Source organism: Miniopterus natalensis, chromosome 2 (assembly GCF_054644295.1).
Source record: "Miniopterus natalensis isolate mMinNat1 chromosome 2, mMinNat1.hap1, whole genome shotgun sequence".
Lineage (NCBI taxonomy): Eukaryota > Metazoa > Chordata > Mammalia > Chiroptera > Miniopteridae > Miniopterus > Miniopterus natalensis.
Window position 1 is genome coordinate 47,344,859 of NC_142082.1, and position 24,354 is coordinate 47,369,212.

Genomic DNA, 24,354 nt, shown 5'->3' on the forward strand with positions numbered 1-24,354 from the left:
ACAACCACCACAAAAATCTATGTGGGAAAAAAGAGTGTCAAGTGACCTTCCTTTTATATTAAAAGCAAATGAAGATAAGAATTTATTTCTGTATATGTTTCTACAAAACTTAACAATGCAAGGATATAAAAGAATTTATCACTGCAGGAGGGGCATTTAAATTCAAAGATTATTTTTAGCCATGTGAATATTTTCCTTATTCAGTTTTATTTTAAATAAAAAGACAGGAACTGTACAGAACACTGGTTTCAAATACAAAGAAAATGTGGTTAAAAAGCCTGGCTATTATATACTGCAGTGCCAATGTGGCAAGGGGTAACATCTTCACTCACTCTGGGTGGAAGTATAGCATTTTTCTCCCTTTGAGTCTCCAAACACAGCTTCAGAATTCTTCTCATCATAAGAATAACAATTTATATCAAACAATATGAAAATATTTGAGATTACTGATTTGATTAAAAACGAAGGGGTATGCTGACGATATGTATTAGTTTACTATCTTATCTAGTATCGTTAATGTTAGATTTTGTAAGTTGCCCTTCTCCCCCCAATTTTTAGACAACTGATCAGGGCAGCTGCATTCATTGAGTAGTTTGTGCCTTGCACTAGTGAGTCACAGGAGCAGAAGCTAATCCACGTCTGCTCTCCAAACTTTGTACCTTTGCAGAGGAAAAGTGATGCCATTTTCTTCAAAGTTACCATCTACTAATCAAGACTTATTTTCATAAGGCTGCTTCTGCATAATTCAGTAAAGTGGAGATTCAATATTTGAAAACAGACACAGAGGAGCCCAGGTAAGGATTGAGAAATAGAATTAATTTTACAATTATTTTTAAATTATTTACATTGAGGCATAAAGTACCCAGTCCTTGAGTACACAGGCAAATAGGCACATTCTACATAACTACAAACAAAATCAATACTGTATATTGAAAATTTTCATCACTCCCAAAAGATCGTCCATGCCCTTTACAAGTCAAGCTTTACTGCATGAATTACCATGGTGATTTTTATTATATCATTTAGTTTGTCACTGTTTTTCTTCAGAGAAGGCTATTATTTGAGGGCTCTGTCTATAACCATTGCAGAGAGGCAGGTAGAGATAATCAAAAACAAAGAGAAAAGGGGCTTCTGGTTTCCACATAGACATGTAGAAAAATGAAAATAAAACAAAAAGTAACTCCCATCCTTACAAGAAAACAAACAAACAAACAAAGCAAAACTAGGCAGGCTTCAAATTAATGACTATTTTGGTAAAATCCATTAGACTGAGCTCACAGGACAGACAGTCATCTCAAAGTCTGAAGAGAGGTGACCACTGGCAGGTAGGCATATGACCTAAGCATTTGCTTCCATGGGCAGAAGACTGCCAGACTTCTTATAAGCCTGTAAGGTGCTTAAACTACAAATAATGAGAACTTGTTGGAGGCTGAGTGTATGCTAGAGAGAGAGTGGAAAGCTCCCGAAAATGCAGTCCTAAGGGGATTAATGTCTTTTCACAAGAACAGTGCAAGGGATAGTTAGGAAAAAGGCCTTTTGGGGGAATGTACAAAATTTGAGCAACTCAGCCCTGGCTGTGTGGTTCTGTTGGTTGGAGACTAGTCCGGTACACCAAAAGGTTGTGGGTTTGATTTCCGGTCAGCAAATCATACATACCTAGGTTGCAGGTTCAGTCCTGGGTCAGGGTGCATAGGAGAGACAACCAATCAAAGTGCCTCTCTCTCCCCTTTTCTCTAAAATCAATAAAAACACATCCTCAGGTGAGAACTTAAAAAAAAATAATTAAAAAAGTTTCAGCAACTCAGATCTTCTGACTTAAATCTTTCCTACATATATGCTGACCAAATAACTCAGTCATCTTGCTGTTAGGTATTTATCAAAAAGATTTTAAAAATTATGTCCACACAAAAATCTGCATGTGAATGCTTATAGTGGCTATATTACTAATCATCAAAAACTGGAAGAAAACAAGGCATTTTTGTACAGATATCCTTGAATGGATAATAGAACTATAGTATATCCATAAAATAAAATGCTGCCCATTGATAAAGGGAACAAACTACATGACTCATATGAAACTTAATGAAACTTAAGCATATTTTGTCAAGTAAAATGAAATGGACTCAAAATGCTATATATTTTATGATTTAATTTATATGATAGTCTAGAAGTAAAAATTATTAGCAGAAAACAGATACATCTGGGAGCAAAGAGTTAACTTCAAAGAGACCACCTAAGGGTTTTCTTAAAGTGACTAAATATGGGACATGGGTGGTGCATACTTCATATATTTGCCAAAACCCACATAGCATGAACTTTGCTCAATGTAGTTAAACCAAATCAACCAAGATATTGGGGCATCTCAAAATAGTATGGAAACAGTGACAAAATAATCAAGCAACAAATGCATGACACAACCTTATTGAAAGGGGTGGATGCAGCTGACCTAATGCTAGGAACAGAATTTTTGTGTCCCTAAATTTTTATTTTGAAACCCTAAACCTCAGAGTGATGATAGTTGGAGCTGAGGCCATTAGGAGGTGATTTGGTTTAGCTGAGGTCATGAGAGTGGAGCCTTCATGATGACACTAGTGATGCTCTTTCTCTCCACCATGGGAGTGTACAAGAAGGGAGCTTTCTGTAAACCAGCAGGAGGGCCTGTACCAGGAAGCCTATCATACCAGCATCCTGAACTGGTTGTCACTTAAAATATGCTGAGTCAGAGATGGGGAGTTTTGTTTTTTTAAGAGTTAAGAGCATATTCCTAAATGGGTGCATTTTTTATCAACAGGTCACAGGCATTGCCTGCTATTAAATACGGTAAAGCCTGAAATTGTTTCTGAATTTAAAAAAAAAGTTTCTATTCACAAACATTTTAATTGTCAATATGCTAAAATATAGAGTTTCTTAAGGAAGATCATTAAATAAAAAGAATAATTAGTACTTTACTACAGAATCTATTTTGAGTACTCCTTTAAATAGTTTTTGCATTTGGAAATCTGTTTTTTCATCAGTGTAGAAATCTTACAACATCATCCCCACCCCCATGCCAGCTTTATTTTCAGTAATACTAAGATGCATGATAAATTTCAACATTTAAAATATCTAAATCAAAATTATTTTTATTTTTATAAAGTTTAAAGTAAGTTTGAAAATTCAAGAGATAGCTAAAATATATTCAAGAAAAAGAAGTATAAAAGAAAATATAGTACCCAAAATAAATAAAATTTTGACAAAGTATTTCTTTGTTTACATTATTCTGTAGTATTTTAGCTAAAATAACCATCATTTCAATTCATTTAATGGCTTGTGCTGGAATTTCATATTTTGAATAAAAATAATCTTATGAGTTATTTCTCTATAGATTTATATTTTTCATATTTAACTTGTTTATTACAAAATACTAATAGTAAGCTGTGGCAAAACATTGAAAAATAATTTTAAGCTGTTAATGGGGTTTCCAGCACATGGAAAGGTAGACAAGGAGTGTTTCATAGCCTAAAATGTTCAAAATTAAGGTACCCCAATGATTCCTGTTAACCCACCAGTGTCACCACTCCTGATGTCATATGCAATATTTCCTAAACTATGCATATAAGAAATTATGGAAAGTTTTATCTAATAAAATTTCATTGAAATACAAAAAATATGACTAATTTTTTTTATTTATTAAGGTAGTAAAGTGCTCCTTATAAATGTAATTTTAATGTAATTTCTTGGAGATGCATTTTTCCCCTGAAAAAGAATCGAAATACAGTTGTTATGGGTAACTATACCTAAGATAGGTGATATCTAAAGAAAATACTATTATTATGTCCAACATATTTTTAACATTAAAATAGGTTCATTCCTTATATACCTGCTAACACATGCACACACACAATACAGGCTCTACTATGCATTCTTTTAATACATATTTGTTGAGAATCCTTTCCTAGTACTAGTAGAGCACCTCTTTAGTACTAGAGGTCAGGACAGTGAAGGAAATGGATAGAACTTATCTCTTCATGCACTTACATTTTCATGAATGGAGAAGTAAATACACAAAACAAGTAAATTATAAGTCTTAATGGAAAAATAAAGGGAAAAATGAAGCAAAGGAATGCATTGAGATCAATAGTTTATTTTTTTCTAGAACTTTGCTAACAAGGAGAGAATGCATTTCATTCCACAGCTTGGACAAAAAATCTTAATTATTGATTTTGTTTTACCTTGTTTGGGTCATTTGCTTAACCTTTGGACCAATTTAGACTTGCCATGAGTCCAGGAAACTAAGGAAAACTGGGTATCAGTAAGCACTACCTCTACCTCAAGTAGATAGTGTTGTTTTGTTTTGTTTCATTTTATAAATTTTGTAATAAAAAGTTACATATTTTGTCATATCTAATGTTTTGCCTGTTGATTTAATTTTACTGAAAAATATTTTGTAATGTTGTTTTTTCCTTCCGATTTAATCCTTTCCTTTTTTTACAGTTTTTACCTTGCATTTTATACTTCTCTTTTATCATCACATTTAATAATTAAAACATTCAGATTTATAGACAGGCTTATGGTTTGTTTTTATACAATGTTAATTATTTCCTAATATTGATTTTTTAATTACAGGGTAACTTTCTGGTTAGGATAGAAATTAATTGCATTAGTGATCTGGATCCATTAGCCCTCTCTGTATCCTTTGTTACCTTAGCTGCACTTTTCTTTATTCTAGAATACTTATAATTTGCTATTTCCTCCTGCTGTTTCTTCAATCTGCAATTATCTTCTCTCAATGTATTAGTTCCCTAGGGCTTCCACAACAAAATGCCACATACTGGTGGCTTACCACAACCAAAATTTATTGTCTCACAGGTCTGGAGACTAATGTCCAAAATCATGGTGTCAGCAGGTGCAGGCTCTAAAACCTGAAGAGGACCATCCATCCTTGCATTTTCTGCTTATAGTGGTTTGCCAGCAATTGTTGGGGTTCCTTGACTTGCAGCTGCAGCATCTCAATCTCTGCCTTCATTATCACATGGCATTCTTGCCCTCATGTCATTGTCTTCTGTTCTTTTAGGGACACCCATCATATTGGATCAGGCCCCATCCTAATGATCTCACCTTCATTTGATCACATCAGCAGAGACCTTATTTCCAAATAAGGTCTCAGTCTCAGGTATTGAGAGTTATAAATTCAACATATCTTTGGTGGACACAATTAAACCCCGTAACACCCAAGTAAGGACATAACTTCCTATTTTGTATCCTCAGTCTCTACTCAAATATCATTTCATCATTCTTAATAATCCCTTATAATTACCCTTTATATATATATATATAAATATATATATATTATATATACATATTTAAATGTTTTTATTGATTTTAGAGAGGAAGGGAGAGAGATAGAAAGAAACATCGATGAGAGAGGCATTGATAGGCTGCCTCCCGAGGGCCTCCTACTGGGAATTGAACCTGAAACCTGGGCATGGCCCCGACCAGGGAACTCTTGGTTTATGGGTAGATGTGCAATCACTGAACCACACCAGCTGGGCTACTCTTTATATTCTATGCCTTCAGCCTTTTCTATTTTTTCAGGGCTTTAATACTTAATTGACAAAATGCTTATTTTTGATTCTGCTTATTAAATTATTTCTTGTTTGTATTATCTAAATAGTGTCTCATGGAGATAATATGTCTTCAATATTATTGACTGTCTTGTCCCCAGCAGCCAGAGCAGTCCCAGAAATAACTTTGTTCAAGAAATAGCTTTGGAATTTTTGAGTAAATGCAACCAGATTAAGAGGAACTTGGTTACAGATTTAATCAAATGCCTCATCGCACTTTCAATCTTATCTTCATAATAAAGCTCTATGAATCAGGCTTAATTCAGTAATAATAGTTTAAAAGAACAAGGAAAGGCACTATTTTAGTAATTTAACTACTGTGTTGAATAATGTTAAACCTATTTCAATGGGTCTCTTTGATTAGGAGAAAAGCTTAGCCATTGTTTTTTTCCAGAGTTCCTGTGTAGATGAACCAATTTAGCATTCCAACTGTCTGTATTCTCATGAGTTTGTTTATATAATACCATTTTTCATTTTTTATAACTGCAATTTGTTCTTTTGAATTTTTACTTTTATTTTTGACAGATTGGCTTATTCTCTTTGGGCCCCTGTATACAATTCTATTTTAATCCATGTTTCCTTTTGCATAGTGCCCAGATGTGATGATGAAAAACAAGTTATTTGAAAAATGCAGAGCAGATACACTCGACATAGCATGTACTGTATTTTATTTGCTATATGGCTTTTTTCCAAAATAAAATTAAAATGTTGGACTAAAAGATGTAGAAATATGCTTTGATGTTGTTAATTAAAAATCAAGCAACACATTTGGAGTGCACAAAAATAATTTATCACTTAGGCATATTTATAAATTGTGGACATTAGGGAAAATACTTCTAAGTGAGTAGTGCAATAGGTGAGCAAATATGAAATAGTCTCATATAGTTTACATGTGATTTGCATCTTTTGTAAAAATTGAACTACTTGAAAATGAGTGGCTTTTTTACTACTCTTTTTTTTTGAATTATAACCTTTCTTTTTCAGTGTACAATCTTATACCAATTCATTCCTCAAAGGACGGATTAACCAAGTTTACTGCAGATGTCTACTAATTGTTTTTGTTCATCATTAATTTCATATGAACTTCAAAATATGTTTCATTGTAAAAATGATTCTATAATTTATTAGAAATTGTATATTTGTCAATACCATGTGCAGAATTGGCTTCATTAATTGTTAATCACTATGTGCATAAGATTTCGTGAAAAATAGCCGATTAAAAGTTTTCATACATATATATGATGCATATATATAAATATTTTAAATTTGAAATATATGTAAATCTATGTATATAGATGTCTATATTTCAAAGCAAATGTATTCTATTTTATCCCATCTCTCAAACTGATAGACAACATTAAATGAAGTGCGCAGAGTGGGATTAGTTTTTCTTGCCAAAATGATGCCGGCATATGGCAATAGTGTTTATAACTCACATTTCTGGGGTCATCTAGAAGTCAGCAAGCAGCTTTGCTGACCTCCACTGGGTTAGTTTACATATAGGGATTTGGCCAGCTGTCTGCTTATTTAAGATGTCCTTAGTTGGGACTATTGAAGCAAGTTATTTCTGGACCACATAACTCATCTGCTAGCAGGCTAACCTGGAATGATTTTTTTGTTTGTTTGTTTTTTTAAATTTTTTTTTAATATGTCTTTATTGATTTCAGAGAGAGGAAAGGAGAGGAGGAGAGAGAGAGAGAGAGAGAGAAACATCAATGATGAGAGAGTCATTGATTGAGCCCGCAACCCAGGCATGTGCCCTGACCGGGAATTGAACCCTGATCGCCTGGATCCTAGGTCCACACTCAACCGCTGAGCCACGCCTGGCCGGGCTAACCTGGAATGTTTTTATGACAATGTCTGAGGTGCAGAAAAGAGCAAGATCAATTGTACATGTGCTTTTACAAGCCTCTCTTTGTATCATATTGCTAAAAATCGATTGATCGAAGTAAGTTACATGCTCAAAGCAACTATTAGATTTTAGTATCAAAAATGGGAGGGTCCTTCAAAGTCATATGGCAAGAGGAATGATGGAGAATTGGGGTCATTTTTGCAATCTTCTAAAACATATTTGTCTCACGTAACTTACTTATGACTGCTATTTGATAGATAGTATCAAAAATGTCATGGATTCCTGACAAAACTGAGTTTCTTCAATGAGAGAAACAAGAATTTTTCTGTTCTCTTCCTTCCTTATTTTTTTAAATTATTTGTTTCATATTTTATCTTTTCATTATGAAGGGTTAATATTTGTAGATATATCAAAATATATTTATACATATTACCATTTTAAAAGTATAATAATTATTAGTCTAGCTAAAAGATCTTGTTATTTAATACATTAATAAAGAATAATTTAAAACAAACTATAATATGTTTATTTAACAAGTGTATAGCTATATTACAGCATAATTTGTTTCCTTTGTAATTCTATGAATTTTATATATTTCAAAATATTATTCTGAGAATAGAGTCACAACTTTAATCAGTCACATCACACCTACTAGAATGACTGCCATCAATATGTCAACAAACAAGTGCTTGAGGGTGTGGAGAAAAGGGCGCCCTAGTGCACTGTTGGTGGGAGTGCAGACTGGTGCAGCCACTGTGGAAAGCAGCATGGAGTTTCCTCAAAAAATTAAAAACTGAACTGCCATTGACTCAGTGATCCCACTTCTAGGAATATATCCTAAGAAACCCGAAACACCAATCAGAAAGAACTTATGCACCCCTATGTTCACAGCAGCATTTTTCACAATAGCCATGATCTGAAAACAGCCCAAGTGCCCATCAGTAGATGCTTGAATAAAAAGCTGTGGTACATTTGAACAACACAATACTACATGGCTGTAAAAAAAAGAGGAACTCTTACCTGGAATTCTTACCTGTCATGACAGCATGGATGGACCTGGAGGTTATCATGCTAAGAGAAATAAGCCAGTCAGAGAAAGGCAAGTACCATATTATCTCACTTATATGTGGAATCTAATGAATAAAACAAACTGATGAACAAAATAGAAACAGAGGCATGGACATGTGGAACAGCCTGACAGCTCTCAGAGTGGGGGACTGGATAAAAAGGTGAACAGATTAGCCAAAGAACATATATATGCATAGCCCATGGACACAAACAGTATGGTGAAGGCTGGTGGGGAGATTTGGGGAAGTGGGGAGGATGGGTGGAGGTGGGCAAAAGTGGTAAAATGGGAGACATTGGTAATAGTGTCAACAATTTAAAAAAATTATATTATATTTATGTACCAATGAAAGGCAAGAAGCTGTATAATATATAGAGTTTGAGTGCCATAGGTTATTGATTCTATCTTTATTTCCTTCTTGTAAAAGTTAGAAAAGTACCTTATAACATTGTATGCCATCAAGATACTCTATATTTAAATAAAATAATTGAATTTTGATTCTATAAGTGTTTCTTTTTCTCATATCTTTTACCTTAATAATTGATCATTAAATATAAAATTTTAATAAAGTAATGATAACACCCAGGCATCTTAAATGTGCCACTTTCCATTGTTAATGCTTCCACTTATTTAATAAGTATTTCTCAAGCACCTTTACTATAGCCATGCGCTACATTATAAGTTAGAGATTAAATGATAACTAAGGTGTAGATTCTGGTGTCTTTACTCAACAATTTATTGGTTGTAAATGATGGGATTTACAATTAAAATGTTGCATTACACATGCTAAAGTAAACAAACAACCTCAGAATACCAGAATGTGTACTCAACTAATCATGATGCAAATAGGGAAAAACGTAGGGTCAATCAAAAATTCCATGCTTCTATGACTTTGTACATGTTATTTCTTCTGTCTATGACAATATTTCCTACTACTTATTGGCGTAATACTAATTATTCAAATTTAGTTTGGATGTCCTCTGGGATTCCTCTGCAATCTCATATGCTTTCTGTATTCTTCTATTTATCAAATCATTCATTCACCAGAGTTAACTTTAATATTAGAACATGAAGGAAGTTTGTGAGGTCAAGGAATTAGGTTTTTTGTTTGTGCTTTTAATACTAAATTGATGAGGATTTAGAGCCAAGTTGGAAGATTTCAAATATCACTTGCTAACTGTGTAACATTAGATAAGATTTAGTTTCTCCTTTTTAAGAAAGGATTTTGTAATATCTGTATTATACAAATATTTTACTGACATATGAATTGTTTAACATATTACCTATATGGAATAAATCTTTATGAATGTGTGTGGAACTTATCCATAAAGGCCAAAAAGAGAACAAAATAATAAAATCTTGATTATAAACTTCTGTATTTACCAGGGTTAAGTAAAAGCAAATTATAACTTAAAAGTGTAGGTATTTAGAAAATAACTCAGTGTTGGGCTTCAATGACATTTCTAAGGGATGTATTACTAATGAGCACATATTGAGTAATTGATATTGACCCTAAAATCTTTACTGCAGTCTTGGGTGTGTGAATCAACTGACATACTGGCAGCATGCAATACACCTGAATATGTTTTATCTCAGGATAATTAATCATTTTTATATAATTAGTCATTTGATTTGAGGAATCAAAATGATAATCACGTACATCTGCATCTCAGCATTTTCTCTTTCTCTATTGTTAATCAAGATTGCTATCAGTTACAAATTGGAATACCCCAAATTATTTTCCTACTATATTAATTAATAATTTTTAAAACATTATTTTTGTTAAGTTGATCATTTGCATTAAATGTTCAGCAGATAGGCTGCATATTTAAAATTGAGCAAGAATTATTTTGAGTATTTGCTATGAATCATATTATCTAGAAATACGTGCAAGTTTGTACTATTTTAATAGTGTAATAATTCTCAACCTGCTTTATGTATATGTATTTAGGGAACAATACTGAAATGAGATTATACTGTATCCTTTATGTGAATATTTATCTTATATACACAGTGTTCAGAGTTTATATGAACATTAAAAACAGTGAAGAGGCATATGGATTAAGTCAAAGCATTAAACATCCATATGGAAACAATAGTGTTATGGTTTTAAAATGTTATAACATTTAAATTGGTTTTATAAACCAACTAAATTGCCTTATACCTATTTTAATACTTCCCAAAATTCCAACTTGATATCATGAAGGTAAATTTATAAACACATTAATTTAGAAAAATATAAAAAGGGCACAAAAATAGTACTCTTTAAAATTCATTTTACACATTTTGAATTAAATCCAAACTAAGTGATCTAGTACCTTAAGATATGACTAATGTTCCTTAATCAGGCAAATTAGAAGTGTCATGAAACATGTTTAATAAAAACTTGACATTTTCAGCAAGACTGTATGTGTCTTTCTCATCTCTACTCTTAAAGCAAAATTGGCCAGGAATATGAAAATGATACTCAAGGATTGCTGTGCATGTAACTATGCTAGTTTTACTCTCTGTATTGACTTGCATATATTTTGACATTTTCTCTTCTAGAAACTTACTTTAAAGAGAATATTAACCTGTTTGGTACACAGTGGAAACAATTTAAAAGTTAATTTGAATTGAGCCTTTGTTAAAAAAGCAATACTGTATTGTTCTTCAATTAATTATACTGTTAAATGAGCACACCTCTAATCTACACATCTTCAAATTTATCTGGTGGAAAACTTTCAAATAGAAATTACTTTTCTTGCCTTAATTGTTTCCAAAGCAGTGCTGTCTTCAGACAACGAGTCACAATCTAGTCAAGAGAAGCTTGTGTTGTCTCACATGTTTTTCTGGAAACTTCCCCTCCCCTTCAAAAAAATAAAGTTCAATTCTTCTCACCTTGAATCTTTGCAGCTATGAGTAGCCAAGAGTGAGGTACAAGAATTCCCAGGTGGAGCTATGAATGTGGATGGAGCTTTGACCTTTCTTACTGGAAAGCTGACTTACAAGGTAGAGACTGGAAACTTGTTCCGTAAAGGGTCAGATAATAAATATTTGAGACTTTGCCAGGCATGTGATCTCTGTTGCAGTGCTAAAGCTTCCGTAGGTGATACCTAAGTGATTTGGCTCGTTGCATCCCACTTAAACTTTACAAAAATCAGAAAGCCATCCAGATTTGGCTCATGGTTGCCAGATTTAGTAAATGAAAAATGCAGGATGCCCAGTTAAATTTGAATTTCAGATATATAACGAATACCTTTTTTAAAAAAAATTGTAATTCAGTCCCAGAACATATTTATACAATAAGGTTACCCATGTTTACCTGAAATTCAAATTTAACTGTCATATTTTTCTGGCAGTCCTACTTGTGCTGTAGTTTGCTGACCTCTGATGTAAGTAATCTCACTCAGGAGAAGTGATTCTGCTGTGAGTAACCAGCAAAGAGGAGAAAAGACATGGAACAGAACTAAGACAACGCGAAGGGAGAGAAACGTCCAGCTTGCACTCATCTGTTCCACCTGCTCCCTGCCATTTCAGCTCCAGCCACCATCTGAAAACTACATGAGAGTTCCTGAGCCAGAAATCTACATGAATCCTTGCTTAAATCCTGATATACAAAATCATGAGAGATTAAAAAATGACAGTAATGATCATGTCATTAAATTCTGTGTGCTTTGTTATGCAGTGATGTTAGCTGACATATCCCTGCTACACATTCTTTGTTGCTGTTTTGTTTTGTTTTTAATTTTCCCCCTTTCTCCTATCTGCATCGCGAGTTCCAAGTTGCATGCTTAACCATGAGTTTGTGGGGGGTTTTTGACAACTCTAGCTGAAACGACACTCAGGAAAGTTTGATCGTGGCAGAGATATTTTTTATATCAACACAATCATTACACCTTAATTTTCTCATTCATTGCCAACACAAGTAATACAGTATCATTGTTTAGAAAGCTATTCATTCCACATTTACTTTGTTTTTCACAAAATTCAGATGTCAGTGAAAGTCTTCCTTCTTTCCTCATTCATGAGTTTATTTGCAATTAAATCAGCTCACATAGTGATCTCTAACTTTAATCATGTTAAGCTAAAACTGACTGTTGCCAATGGGTTAAAGGCTTTGACATCCATTTCATAATTTTCTTTCAGCTATAGGCCATTAAAAATTTCCTCTCAGGAACAAAAATTTTGTATTATCAAGGAAGAAGAGTAGTTTTCAAATTGTGTTGTGAAAAGTTGTCAGTTGGAAGCATATTAAAGATCTAGAAATTATTTTTCTCAAATGACTCCATGGTTTGAAAAAGGATTTGGTCCAGGAAGTTGTCAAAACTATGAATTTCTAACATATCCTTGCTGATCAAGCTTGGGAAATACTTAAGTGAAACTAAAACACTGAGACTTCTTGGTGTCATTTTAAACATTTCTCATTATTTTTTATTTATCTTTCAAGTTTTTAGAATTTTTTAAAATTATTGGGTTGATTTCCAGCCACACACACAGACATGCACACAAATGCAACCCCATGAGAACCTTTCATTAATTTTTGAGAATGCAGGATCTGTTTTGAAAAATAATATAATACAATACATGAATAGTAGTTTCTGTTTATTTTATAATTACATGAAGGTGTTTTATGAATTGTAACTAGTAAAGAAATTGAAAGAATTTACTTTGGGGATCTGATCTGTATTATTGTTAACTAATTTCTATACTTCATTATGTAGCTGCAAAATAAAGTTTCTGAAAGTTGGTAATGTCTGGATTTTGTCTGTGTCTATTTCTAACAGTGAATGTAATGGAATATATTGTAAGTTGAGTAACTGATGGTTGGTATCAATATGGATATCTGAGCAAGTGCTCATAATATTTACTAACAATAATAATAAAATAAAATGTAACAATTCTGATATCACATGGTTAATGCATATGTGTATGAGGTGATAGGGTATTTCCTTATCAGAACACTACCAAGAATGATTAACATTCTTTTTTTAAAAATGTAGTTTTTAATTTCATGTAATACAAGTTATTGAGTTATTAATTTTCATAGCTAAGCTCATGCCCAGGTATAGATAGCATCTCAGTCTACATAATCAATACATTTGTTAAATACAATGAATCATAAATAAATTTTATGTGGCTTATAAATCAAAATTATTTGCACCCATGACCATTTCTCTGCTTATCTTGATGTTTGTATGGGTAGCCTGATTATCTAAGTCAAAAACCATCTAGTCCAAATTTAATTTTTGAATTTTAAACCAATATTATAATCCTTGAATAAACACTACTTAATCATATTTTTTTTCTTTCATGTGTTGAGGATCCAATCTGATAACAATCTATTAAAAATTTTTTCATTGTTCATGATATTTGAAATCCTGGCTTAGTTAAGGGTTTATGTTTCCATTCAATCATATCTAACTTAACTACTCTTTGATTGCCCTTCATATTTTTCCCAAGGTCTAGTTGCTATGCATTTCAAATTAGGTGTTGGGCACCAATGCTTCCATCTTCAAATACCTAAATTAAAAGGGATTTTGTATCTTCCTCTTGAGTGGTTATTGCTTTCAGCATCTTAAATAATCTTTTACTTTTGGTGATGTTTCTTTTCTCTGTTTTTTTTTTATTTTGCTTTTCTTTTCTTTTTTTATTATTTTATCATTTTATTATTTTATTTTGTTTATTTTATATTTTATATTTATTTTATATTTTATATATTATTTAATTTTATAGCTATAACTTCTAATGCTGAATTTTTAAGAATACTGTATCAGCTTCCTTTTCCTTATAAAGTCAAAACTCACTGAAGTTTTCTCCTGAGTCTTGGCACAAAGTTCTCAGATCTTATAAACCTGCCTGGTATATTTTCTGAACCTATAATCTCTTTTTTCTATTTTCTTCTACTTACGTTATTTCTCTAAAAACAAGAGACTTGGCTGCTAGGAAGCAGTCATTATCTGCTGCATTAGGTAGATGCTGATTGATCCAATGTTGTTTAATTTATGTTTTATTGTCAATACCACCATATAATTACTTACAGTTCTGGTAGTGTTCATACTGTTTACTTTGGTCCTTTTATTCTGATCCAACTTTTTAAAAAAGTTTTCCTGATTTATGCTATTTCTTCCACAGAATATTTGGCTTTTTAATCTAATATTTTAGTAAGTTTTGTTTTTTTTTTTAATAGGGCACCAAGTGTTAATTTCTAGAAATGTCTTCCATCTGTCTTGTTATTAAAACAGATAACTAACTGTCACAGACACTACATCTCTACACATATTCTTAAGATTTCCAGCACATTCAGCAGCAGAAGTAATATTCAAAGTCACATTTCTGCCAAGCCTGGGATCAGTTTCTCATGATCCTCTCTTAAGGACATTCCATCTCATTGCCAACTACATGATTCTGAAAAACAATAAATAAGATAAACCAAAGCCTGGATTTGAGATGTCTGCAAGTAGAAAGCAAACACCACTTAGCTAGCTTAACTTTCTTCATTTTACTCTTTTCAACAAGGAATTTATCTGTCTCTCTGCTCTGAGTGCTATTCACTCCCAGCTGCTGAGTCTAGTAACATTTGTGGTTATTTTCATGATCACCTTGTGATCAGCTTGTGCTGGTTCACAGCCAGCTCATCTCACACTCCAGAGAGACAAAAGGGCATGGAGACTCCTTATCAGTTCAGTTGCCTTGGCTTGTATGCTAAATAAAACAGCCCTGGAAGCTTTGCGTTTTATTAGTCTGCACTTGGCTTAGCAATATTTTGATCGGCTGCTCCAATGTTATATAATTTATTAAATGAGTGTTATATGACTTGTTTTATGAAACTTGTTTATGTTATAAAAATGATTATTAATATATATTAGAATCTCCTGGCACTGTCTAAAAACATATTTATTATAATTTGTCTACAACTCCGAGGTGAAAATTTTTAAGACAAAATATTTTTTACCAGTAAAGAAACATTTCTGGACCTGCCAAAGTAGCTCAGTTGGTTGAGCGTGGTCTCATGCACTGTTTGATTCCAGGTCAGGGCACATGCCCAGGTTTCGGGCTCAACCCGAAGTAGGGGGCGTGCAGGAGGCAACCCATAGATGTTTCCCTCCTTCTTTCTGAAATCAATAAAAACATATTTTTTTTAAAAGTGAAAATTCTGTTTGGATTTCTTAAAAAAAAGAAAAAAAAAAGAAACATTTCTGGCACTAATGCTAATTTTAAATGTAGCAAAATCATTAATATTCACACATTAAATGTAAAATGAGTCATCTTTTACAAAATTCACTTCACACTAAAGATATAGATAAATAAATACCTAGAGAAACAGATAGACACATAGAAATATATAACCCAGATATATGCTATTTATGTAATGGTCTAAATATCTAGAATACTGTGGAATGTGAATTGTGAAGTAAATGAATGAAGATATTCTTAATTTTATCAATAATCCAGTAAATGCAAATAAAGATACACAACTGATATTTAAAAATCGATGATAGTGAGATTTATTTACTGTTTGTGTGACTGTAAATTGTTGCAACTTTATAAAAGAAAAATTTCATTTTCTTTAACGTTGAAAATTATGTTACATAGTATTGCATGTGTGAATGGTGAAAATTCTAAAATGTTTATAATGATACTTAATGTTTTTGAAGTATGGAATACAGAGAGAAATCTGCACAATTCACAATTTTACAGCTCAATGGATTATCACAACATGATTGTATCTTTCTAACTACAACTGTCAAGAAACAGAAAAGTAACAACGACCCAGAAGACTCCTGCCCTGGTCAATCACTACCCCTTCTCTCCTCCATTATCCTGATAATTGTCATTTCATTTTGCTTCTTTTTGAACTTTAAATAAATGGCATCACAGTAGCAATACTTTTCTATTTGCCCATTTCTTTCCACATCTGGTCTGTGAGATTCACCCCACTGTTGTGCATAACTCTAATGCAGGGAATTTCAACCTTTTCATCTCATGACACACATAAACTAATCACTAAAATTCTGTGGCACACCAAAAATATTATAATTTTTGCCAGTCTGACAAAAACATTGGTATACTTCTGATTCATTAACACTGGATGGTTATTGTTGTATTGGCGGCTGTCATTTTTTTATTTGACAGTCTAAGGGAAAAGAGGTCAGTGCCCCTGACTAAATTGTCATGTACTGACTGCATATATTAAAAGTTCTTCAGCTCACCAGTGTGCCTCTCAGGTAACACCAGTTGAAAATTGCTGCTCTAATGCAATAATTTTTCTTACATACTATTTGATAGCATAATATAGCAACTTTATATGTTTTTCAGTTGATATACATTTGAGATGTGGTAACTATTATCAATAAGTCCCCCATTTTTCTCATATATGTAACCAGGAGAGGAATTTCTGCTAAGGCACATGTATATCAATCTCTAGTTGATAGGTCCAAAGCCGATATCCCCACTTACACTCCATTAAAAGGATATGTAACTACAAATCCCTCTACATTCTTGAAAACACCTGGTAATTTTTTAAAAATTAATTTACCCATTCTTGTAGGAACTAAAAGTGTCTCATTGTAGGTTAGATTTAAATTTGTATTGATTACTTGTAATTTGGACACATTTTCATATGTTTGTTTGCCATTTGGATAATTATTGTGATGTGTCCTAGCATTTTGATCATTTTAAAATTTTATGGATATCTTTTAATAATTAATTGGTAGAATTGTTTATGTGTTCTATATAAAAGACCTATAACAGATATATGTTTCACAGATATATATTTCTCAATATTACAGCCTTTTTGACTGTCTAAATATTTATAGCAGATCTTAATTTTAATGATATCTAATTTTTTAAGCTTTTCTCTTTTTAGAAAAAAATGCTTTATACCCAATTTAAAAAATGTTAGCCTATGCCCAGCCAGGCTTGGCTCAGCAGTTGAGCATCAACCTAGGATCCAGGAGATCAGGGGTCGATTCCCTGTCAGGGCACGTGCCTGGGTTGTGGGCTAGGCAGCCGATCAGTGACTCTCTCATCATTGATGTTTCTCTCTCTCTCTCTCCCCCTCCTTTCCTCTCTCTGAAATCAATAAAGATATGTTAAAAAAAGAGAAAGAAATGTTAGCCTACTCCAAGATTTTCCTATTATGTTCTAGAAGTTTTACTTTTTTATATACAATTAGAATGATAGTTCTTTGTCTAAAGTAGCTAGTGAAGTTAAGTTTCTTAATTCATATTGACATTGATATAAACTTACAATTAAATAAATATTTACTATACAATCAATAGTAACAAAGTGAAGGGTACACAGAATCTCTCTGTATTATCTCTCTGCATTATTATTACTAGCATAATAGTAGGTGAATCTATAATTAGAGGTGGAAGGGGATGAGTGGAGGTGGTAGAGGGCATAGAGGAGATAAAAGGTGATGGAAAAATTAAATTAAATTAAAAACAAAAAAATCAGTAAAAAGTCTTTAAAAATAATGAAACTAATAGCAATCAATAGATTTCATAAAAAAAGATATAGAGAGAAATTTCAAAGCACCGTTTTTCTTAATAATAAAAATCCTTAAGAGCCAAGCCATGCAACATTAATTTCATAACATGAATAAAATTAGTATATTTAAAGAATAAAATAATATACAGTAGTAAAATCAAAAGACTGCAGTAACACGCATCACTATGGTTGGAATTCAAGAACAAAGTAAATTAAACAACTCCTATTAATATGTTTTATTTCAAATTCCATAAATCTAATTTAAAAATATATAACCAAAATATTACATAATCATGTATAGGTATGTGATGAGACTGTTGAGAAACAAAAAAGATAAATGAACCCTAGCTGTTTTTGCACAGTGGTTAGAGCCTGTGGAATGAAGGGTCTCTGTTCAATTCTGGTCAAGGGCATGTACCTCAGTTGTAGGCTCCATCCCAGCCACTGGTTCAGGCGCATGCGAGAGGTAACCGATCCATGTGTCTCTCTCACATTGATGTTTCTCTCTCTCTCTCTCTTTCTTTCTCTCTATCTTCCTTCCACTCTCTGAAAACCAATGGAAAAAATATTCTTGGGTAAGGATTAAGAAAAAGAAAAGAATGAAAAATATTGAAAACAAGATAGTGCTTACCATGGGTGGGAGATGCGCTTGGCAGCTTAGAGGAAAAGTACATAGATACCTATAAGTCACTGGCAATATCCTAATTTTTGTATAGGATAGTGAATTAACAGATGCTCATTATTTTGAAAATAAGTGTATAAATGTATGAATGAATTATAAAATAAAACTCATATATACACACACATATTAATGTGCTGTTAATAATAAAGATTAAAGTTAATTAACGTCTTTGTTTCAAATCCTAAATTTCAATTAAATTTACTACAGATATTTTAATAAATAATTATTTAAACAAATGCACTTAATAGCACAACATTAAGCCTTACGATTGTCCATTATTTTATTCAAGTTTTAAACATTAACATTTTCTCCATTGACCTTTGTATACTGACTATTCTCAGGACTAAATCTTAAGAAGGGAAAGATTACTGAACCACTAAAAAAAGGATTATATTTTCATTAAGGTTCTAAGATAGCCTGTGGTTTTGCAATCTTTTCTAGTGCTCTTAGATATTTATTCTAAATAACCTAATGTAAATTTATATACCTACTTACAACTATCATTTTTAAGTTGGGGAATCATTAATGTATATTAGGCACATTTCTAAAACTATGAATTGGATTTATAGGATGATGTATTTTTATGCTTACTTCAGTAAATATTTTATTGAGATTTCCAAACTGCCAAGTTTTATTTTGTCTTAGAATGCTAATTTACAATCATGAATATACATGCTTACAGAAATTACCTGCACATAAGAATGATGTATGAATAGTGTAGATTTTATAGTTCACATATTGTTAATTATTTCTGTACTTTTCTTGTTTAAGTAGATTTAATTATTTTCAGTGAATATTCAATTTATTTTAATAATTTTCAAACAATAGGATGGTGAAATTTTAGTTTTTAAGTGTTATTAGTTTAATCTAGAAAGAAAAATACACTCAAATAGGATTTAATTAAATGACAAGTATTTTAAGCCTTGGGATTAATGCTGACTTAAAACTCTAAGATTTAATCAGAGTGTGAGAGAAAAACTTTTTATCAAAGATGAGAGTTTGCTAATAAAATGCAATGTTTCAACAAATCATTATACTTTGGTGGAAAAATATGCTTAACTGGCATATATTTCTTTTATAGTATGAATTATACATGTAGAGGAAAATGCATATAATAGTGTCAAATTATAAATCTCTATGTTTCTTTTCCTAAAACAAAAGCCCTAACAGTTTCCTTTACAGTCAAGAGTAATTTATAAGAAAATTTTTTTATGTTTAGATCCCTAGATATTTTGTTAAAAAAAATACTGTGAGCTTAATTAGCAGCTCTGAAATCTTCTACTACAAAATTCAAGAACTGCTATATAAAATGCATTAAACCCATATTTCTAACATAGGAGGTTCTGATAGACCTTAAGGATAAACAAATCTACTGAAACAAGATGAAATATAGAAATTGTACACAAAGAAATAATCTTACTGTATTAAAGTGAAAATGTTTGTATGACAAAAGACATTATAAAACAAGTAATATGATGTCAACATTTAGGGAAATATATTTGCTACATAAAACTGAACAAAGGTAATATAAAAACAGAGAAAAACCTTTTATAAATCCATTAAAAAATCAATCAAAACCTCAGTATGACAAAGGGCAAAAGAAATGAACAAGTGTTTTACAGAGGAGAAAAAAATAGATAGGAAAGTAGTAAAAAGATACTTTAACTCACTGTAGATTAAGGAGTAAAACTTAAAACCTTAATGAGATATTTGTAATAAACATCAGAATGGTATGATTTAATAAAGAAAAAGAACAAGACAAAGATAGACTGATGGTAGGACTGGAGAGATGGATAGAGGAGAGAAAGAAGGAAGGAAGGGATACTACCAGTGTTGGTGTGGCTGTAAAAAGTCAGAATTCCATCTTGTCAATTAGGCTGTTACTTGTTACATTAATTAGGAGAGCATTTTGACAACATTTAGGAAGAATGACAATGCACATATCTTTCATTCCAAAATTCCACTTCTGAATATATAACTCAGAAAATTTTGCATAGATGCACAAGGAAATGATAAATAAAACTATCGATTGCAGTATTGATTTTAAGAGCAGAATATTGAAACCATACATGTCTATCAAGAATAAAATAAACAAATATTTTGAGATTTATATTTACAATGGCATAATGCACTGAGTTAAAATGAATGAAACCAGTGTTGCACAGATGAACTTCAATAACTCTCACAAATAACTAGGTTAAAAGCCATAAATTGCTATATATTTAGAGTAATAAAATGAACTTTATATGTAGTTTTATTTTTATTTTTTAAAAAATATATCTTTATTGATTTCAGCGAGAGGAAAGGAGAGAGAGAGAGACAGACATACAGAAACATCAATGATGAGAGAGTCATTGATTGAGCCCACAAGCCGAGCATGTGCCCTGACCGGGAACCGAACCCCGATCGCCTGGATCCTAGGTCGATGCTCAACCGCTGAGCCACGCCCAGCCAGGCTATATGTAGTTTTAAACATGCAAAACTATATATGTAGGTGTTTTTCATATACTTATGTACATAAATACTTATACATATATTCACATATACATATATATTCTAACTATAATTGTTTGGAACCCAATATTTTTACATTTTAAATGCTGAACAATGTTATTTTTATGAATGAATTTATATTATAAAAAAATAATTGTACTGCCTAGGTATAAATCAAAATACTAAAAAATGATATAATGTTCCAACAATTTCCTCTAGTACTTCATGTGAAATTTAGCAGAAAACAAGATTATAGTTTGATCTATTTCATATTGGTTCAATAATTTTGAAAGCAAGAAAACTTTATGAGGTGGTATAATGATTATTTCCTTTGCAGAAATAAATAAATGGATCCAGTATTGAATGCAAGGAAGATTTTTAAAGGTAGTAAACTTTCACATATTTTCATACCTGAGTTTAATTTTATATTAGTCATCTAGCACAGTTACTGGAAAGTCATTAAAAAACACTATTTGGGGATTGGGATTTCAGTAATTGAGTTAAACTGTTTACTTAATATTTGTCACCTGCTAAATCATTTAAATATCATATTAATCATTGCCTATGTTCTTAGTCTGTTTAAAAGGCATTTGTTACAGGGGATTTTTTCTGGGTAAGGACATAAATTTTAACTCAGCATGTAGATATTATCTAGAGTCTTTCTTAGTTTCACATACAAATAACAGCCCATATAATAACTTAAGGTTTCAAATCTAATATGTTGGTAATATAGAAAGCCATTCTTAGGTGCCTATTATGGATGGTATGTATTCTACCTAAATAATTATAATCTGAACTGTAAAAATTAAATTTATCACTAGACAAAAAATCATGAATATAAGGGCTTTATTTTCCTACATCTTAATGTGATATCTAAGAGGCTGAAAGCAATGCTTAGGAATAACGTCATCCCCTATAATCAAAGAAGACATACATACAAAAGTTTGCCTGTGTGTCCATGTGCTATTTATTTATTTATTTATTTATTTATTTATTTATTTATTTTTAAATATATCTTTATTGATTTCAGAGAGAGAAAGGGAGAGGGAGAGAGAGATAGAAACATCAATGATGAGAGAGTCATTGATCGAGCCTGCAACCCGGTCATGTGCCCTGACCGGGAATCGAACCCTGATCGCCTGGATCCTAGGTCGATGCTCAACTGCTGAGCCATGCCCGGCTGGGCTCCATGTGCTATTTAAAGTGGGAAATAGTGTAACCAATTTTAGCTATTTTCCCAGTTTAGCATACAGAAAATCTATTAATTTACATTTCTGAAATGTTGAACATTTGCAATGTAAAATACTAAAAATATGTGCTGTCATAATGACAATAGTAATTATAAGAAAAAATGGTAGCATGGAACCTTTTTAAAACTTGTTTTTTGGTTCATCCTTAAATCACAAACACAAATAAAGTATACAGATAGAAACTTGAAAGCATTCCCAAACAGAATATGCCATTAATTATAAGAACTCTTTTTTTCCTCTTTTTTAAATTAAATTTTTAGGGTGACAATGGTTAATATGAATATATAGGATCCAGGTGTGGGTTTCTATGTTACAAGACATGTATATTGCTTTGTGTGCCCGACATCCAAAGTCATATCTTCTCCAGTTACCATGTATTAGGACCCCCTTCACTCCCACCCCTTCCCTCTGGCAACCACCACACTGCTGTTTGTGTCCACAAGTTTCAGTTTTATATTCTTCACATTAATGAAATCATATCGTTCTTGCTTTTTCTGATTGACTTATTTCATTTAGCATAATGCGTGAACACCTCCCCAATAACTTTTCACAAAGGTTATTTATGGTTTATACAACTCCGTACTCCTCCATATCCCTGTCCCTGCTGATTCTAGATGCACAAGAACTAAATAAACTCAAAGAACTTACTTTTGTCTAGGAAGGATTCTAAGGATCTTGTAGTAGGGGCCCTTAAAAAGAGAATTCATATTAGTACCCTTTTTTTCTGAGAGATCACCCATCTTGGTGTTAATGCCTACATCTCATGTCTGTATTGCCAGAAGTAATGAAACCATGACTAGGTTCACTTACAGGCAGATATTGTTACTATCATAATCAGGATTTTATCTGCAGCTCTATGTGAACAATCAGCTAACACTTCTTTCCTGTCACACCAGGTCTCTGAAATGACCAACCTCATCTGCATGCTCACAACGTACTAACAACTTCTCTGAGAACTTGGTAGAAGAATTTCTATTATCCCTGTAGGAATATGATTCTTTCTAATTCTTATTCAACTGGGTAGAGAATATATTAAAGGGTAGATATTGGAATCATCTTTCTACTCCTAAAACCAACTCAATTCTGGCCACTAATATATTCCTTAGAAACATCCTATTTATTTTGAAGTTAAAATACATTTATATATGTATTTAATTTTGAGATAAAATATATTTTTCAGCTAATATTGATCATACAGTAAATAGTTACTAAAACAGCAATATTCTATTCTTATGTTTGTTTGTTTTTATCTTGGTTAAATAAAAAGCATCACATCGTCCATTCTTCAGTGTATATTCTCATAGTAAACCTTGAATATTACACAAACATCATTCTGGTACCTGAAAAATGGCCATAAAATATGCTGAGATTTATGTTAGCTTAAGAAAATATTCACTCTGACCAGTCAAGAACATTTCTTTCTTTCTTTTTTTAAATACATTTTTATTGATTTCAGAGAGAGGGAGAGAGAGGGAGAGAGGGAGAGATAGAAACATCAATGATGAGAGAGTCATTGATCGGCTGCCTCCTGCACGTCCCCACTGGGGATCAAGTCTACAAGCTAGGCATGTGCCCTGACCAGGAATCGAACTGGATCATAGGTTGATGCTGAACCTCTGAGCCATGCCAGCCAGACAAGAACGTTTCTAAATATGATATTCTTCATTTACATTAAATGAAAAAAGCAAAAATCTTTCTCCAAAGCAGCAGTAAAATATATATGAAAAATCCATAAATTAAAAGTGAAATATTTATTGTCAACTCAACATTTTCGCAGTGATATCAAATCAGGATCACAAAATTAATATTTCCAAACACTAAATCTTTATTGCCCACCATATTCATACCCTTTCCTTCTCCTCTTATTCCCCATCTAATTTTTCAAAAAGTAATTCAGTCACTCAGGTCAAAAACTTTGGTAGTAATATTTTTTA